This window comes from Triticum aestivum, chromosome 2B (genome assembly GCF_018294505.1).
Source record: "Triticum aestivum cultivar Chinese Spring chromosome 2B, IWGSC CS RefSeq v2.1, whole genome shotgun sequence".
Taxonomy (NCBI): Eukaryota; Viridiplantae; Streptophyta; class Magnoliopsida; order Poales; family Poaceae; genus Triticum; species Triticum aestivum.
The window spans coordinates 551787456-551791810 of record NC_057798.1 but is presented as its reverse complement, the minus strand read 5'-3'; the positions used below and the strand labels follow the sequence as shown (position 1 = coordinate 551791810).

At 42.8% G+C, this 4355-nt stretch overlaps 1 long non-coding RNA gene across 32 annotated transcripts; it reads left to right on the top strand.

Annotated features, from left to right (window-relative positions):
- The first annotated feature begins 202 nt into the window (after positions 1 to 202).
- LOC123045977 (uncharacterized) lies at positions 203 to 4355 on the top strand. Of its 32 annotated transcripts, none has more exons than XR_006421811.1 (11): positions 203 to 507; positions 592 to 698; positions 785 to 869; positions 985 to 1449; positions 1586 to 1663; positions 1747 to 1853; positions 2407 to 2494; positions 2569 to 2947; positions 3189 to 3230; positions 3727 to 3819; positions 3907 to 4349. It is a non-coding gene; the product is annotated as an uncharacterized lncRNA (long non-coding RNA). The 32 variants fall into 32 exon arrangements; XR_006421812.1 differs by having other exon boundaries at positions 3189 to 3268; XR_006421810.1 differs by lacking the exon at positions 3727 to 3819 and having other exon boundaries at positions 204 to 507; positions 2569 to 2620; positions 2700 to 2756; positions 2857 to 3230.

Genomic DNA, 4355 nt, shown 5'->3' with positions numbered 1-4355 from the left:
CCCGACTGTGCCATGCTTGTTATTTAAAACAAAAAAGAGGCTAGCCAACTCACCTCCAGGATGCTCCCTCGATCAGCTCCTTCATCGGCCGTCCGATCTGGCTTTTGGCGTGTCTGAACCGTCGGATCTTCACCTGCAGTCAAACTCGATTTTCACCCCACGGTTGTTTCGGTTGGCCAATGACGGGTGGGCTCGTCTCGCACGCTCGTTGGCTGGGTGAACTTTGTTCGTGTCCCACTCCGCCTCGTTCTCCTCCCTCGACAGCGCCGCACCTCCTCCCTCATTCCTGCTCGTCCGGATAGCCGCCGGCCGCCGCATCCCTTCTCCCCCTTCCTCCTCCTTCCTCCTTCCCGCTGGCGCTGACGAGGGGGCCTCTCGCATGGACGGCCGGGGCTTCAAACCAGGGGGGGCCAAGAAAGCCGGCCGGCGGCGGTCGGGGCGGGCGCGGAGAGGGCCGATGCGGCGGCCGCGGGCGGGGCGGTGGCGGCCAAGGCAAGGGAGGATGAGGTTGCATCCATCGGCGGCCGATCCACCTGCGTGCCGTCACTGCTCACATCCTTCCCCTAATTTATTTGCTTTCTCGATCTCCAGCAGCAGCAGCAGCAGCGTCTCCATGGACGCGGCGGCGTGACGGCTTCCAGGCACGGATCCCCTCCTCCGCCTCCATCCTCCACCTCTCCGGTCGCCCGGTTGCAACGGTGAGCTCTCCCTTTCCCCGACTACTCTCCTCTCTCACATCACATCAGATCGAATCGGACCCCTGATTTCTTTTTCTGTTGAGCAGCAGCAGCTCCTTCCTACCTTCCATGGACGAACTCGACGGAGACGCCGTCCAGCCCGACCACGGCCACGACTACCCCACGCACAAGGTCCCTTCCTGCTCCCCCACCTTCTTCCATGGTTCAAGACGCTACATACACTGCTGCTGCTGTTTGTCAAATTCATTCCACTGAAGCCATCTGCTTCGTCCACCAACCCGCCCAGAAAGGTAGTTATTGTGAATTGATGTTCGCACTGAGGCCGGAGGCGAGAGGCGAGGGCACGAAGGTCGACGGCAAGTGCTCAGGAGAGAAGAGGAAGGCGGCGGTGGCTGCGGTTTACACGAGAGCCAGGTGACCTGCCCAGAAAGGTAGTTACAGTGAATTGATGTTCATATGAACTTCAATGCTGTGACGTTTTTATTAGATCTGAGTTGCAATCCTCAATTTTTTTAGGTTTGAGTAGCAATGTTCCTGCTCTACTAGCTATGACATTTTCCATGTTTTTTCTTCTAATATCGTATTGCCTCCATGCTTATGGGTTCAACTTGACAAGCTTTTTTCATCTTACATCCTGTTTTAAGCTCTGTTGATGGTTGATTTCTGCCATGTTTATGGAGGGAGAGGACGCCAAGTACTAGGAGAAGGATCAGTTTAGCAAGTAGAGGCTGTAATTCTCTTATGATTATGGGTAGATGCCTCCTTTATTTAGTTACCAGAGTTGGTCACTATTGAATATGCAAATTCAGCATCCTGTTACTTTCTCCATCATTCACATTTAAATTTACTAATATTGGTTTTCTAAAGTCTAAGCATGATGTGTACAGATCTGAGGATGAAGAGAAGATATGGGTTAACTTTCGGAGTGATTGAGTTGGTCAAAAAAATTGAAGCACATCAAAGGGGTACTATGCAATACCTAGAGCTCGAGTAGATATACATTATTCAATTCATATTTGATTCCAGTGGTTTTACTTCCATACAACAGGCTTGTTGCTTGGCTGCTATGGAGAAGGGTATTCTTTGAAGGAGTTGTAGACCTTTTGGATATGCTTCAATTTGGACACTTTTTCAGTATGTATATGATATGGGCAGGTAAGAACGCAACTTGGTTTCGGCTCAAGTTTTACTAGCCTTTATGTCATCCTCACATTTATGTTGCAGGTTACTTGTCTTTCAACCCGTTTGTTAAATTTATAGTGCATTTTTTATGGGGCAGGTTAAAGAGCCCCTGTTATTTTTCTTGGCTTTTATTTAGAAGGTGCCATATGATGGTACTAACTCTATTCTGCTATCACTTTCTACATCACTCACATTTAAATTTGCTAATATATGTTTTTTTAAACATGATATCTACGTATCTGAGAATTTTTATTTGTGGGTAAGGATTCTGTATATTGATATGATGTATAAGAAAGAAAGAACTTATTGACTTATTTGGAGATTAGCTATGTAGTATAGGACTGTGATTTCCTGCAAAAAATAGTATAGGACTGTGATATTTTAAGAATTCACAAGAAGTATTTGGTATGTCCACATTTATATGATACATAGTCATGCATATCTCATCTCTTTTCCTGATCAAATGAAGCACAGGTCGTGGTAACTTTATCAGTTCCTTACATCTATTTGTGTAATGTCGATTCAGGAAATGAAAAACTTAATGTGGCTGGAGTTCTACGCGGATTAAATCTAATTATCCTTATATTTCAACTCCAATGACTCGGCCTCACATGGTAAGGCATGTTTTGTACAGGCAGTGAAAATAGGGTGCTCATTTTTATCTTACTGATTTGGATTTTGACAGTAGAATGCGGTTTTGGGCATGTGTTTCGGTTCATTCGGTTTCGACGGAATCAAAGGTCAGGAAAAATATATAGGTGTTAGTTCATTATCTTTTCAGGTTTCTTAATTATTCATACATTTGCATCTATGTTACAGGTGTTAGCTTTCATGGCTAGGATTTTTTTAGCATATTCAAATCTGTATTAGAATAAGGTTTCCCCCTTGGATGTTCCTTATGTATCCATATATTAGATTTTTTGTGTGGTTCATTTGTTGCAAATATATAAATAATAATCTGATTGACTATATGCAGATTTGGTTTGAAATCTTCAAGCAGTCTCTGACAAGTTGTAGGTGAAGAAGATCATGTCCTAGGAGTTATATGCACGTGGAGTACATTTATTGTATGCATTTTGTTTAGAAGTATTCAGTTTCATAGCATAATCAAGTGTTTTTCAATACTCTCTCTCTCACACACACACAAAATGTCTTTAATTTCTGTTTTTTTAATGTATTGGCCTCTGAATGATCTGCATGGTATATATCTATATCGCTGAATGACCTCGACTTGTACCTTTGTGGTTTGCAAACACTAAAACATGTGTTGCTACAGAGTTATCTTAATTTTAACGTTGATCGGTGCAGGTGGGTTCTCATGGTAGGATTTGATCCACTCGGATATCAATGGTACTGATACTTAAGTTGGCTTTCTTTAAAAAAATAAAGTATGTCCTGTGTTAGTTTGGGCGCAAGCCTGTATCATGAATACATACTGCTCACAGTGCATTTGCATGAGAAGCCCTTCACAAGAAAAAACTATACATTCACATTTTTTTCTGCGGAAACTATATATTTACTTATTATTCAGAGCTCACTGTATAAAATCCGAGTGGTGCTCAAGATGTTAATTAACTAGCTTTGTGAATGGGGTGGTGAAAAATACTGCTCACTTTATTTGTTTGGTCGCAAGCCTATATCATGTACACATACTGCTCAATTTATTTGAACCTTCAGAAAATAAATCAATTTGCTCAAGCCTTTCTGCTGTTGATTCCAGTTCATTGGAGTAACTTTAGTATTTCTTCTCATTGCATCAGTTAACATGAATGCAAAATAAATTTGTTGTCTTATGCGATCCCGAATCAGGGATGATGCCACTAAGTTGTTATAATTATGCTTGTAGTCCTTGTCGGAGTTTGGGTACTGCACTTTATAATGCAAAGGAATGGTATAAACTATAGCTGGTTCTTTCATGTAGTATGCCTTTTTCTATAATGTAAGTTATGGATGCGGTACTTCTTCGAAACCTTCATAATGCTTTTTGCCATGCAACAACTTGCTAACAAGTCCTGGTCTGTTGCAGTTGATTGCACATGTGGAGGGCTTCTGGATGCATTTATTGTCTCATGTCACAAGGATTTACAACTTTTACGAGAATGCGGGTGTAGAGTATTGATAATTCCAGATGGCTCACTTCCTACAATAGAGCACCCTACAGTACTATCAATTATTCAGTCAGAGAACCACACTATGCTGAATATATTGGTGGATCAGGTACGTCGATAAGCACCCAATGTTCAGTCAGATGAAGAGAGTGAAAATATATTGGTGGATCAGGTACATTGACAAGCACCCAATGTTCAGTCAGATGAAGAGAGTGAAAACAGCGTTTACTCTGAATTTTCAGACAGAGTGGCGATGCAGCTGGAAGTTTGAGGCACTGGATTCCCCCTGACGGAGGAACAATCAAGTTAAATTTAGATGCTTCATTCTTTGCTGAGACTTGGAGGAGCTATATCGGGGCCATCGCCG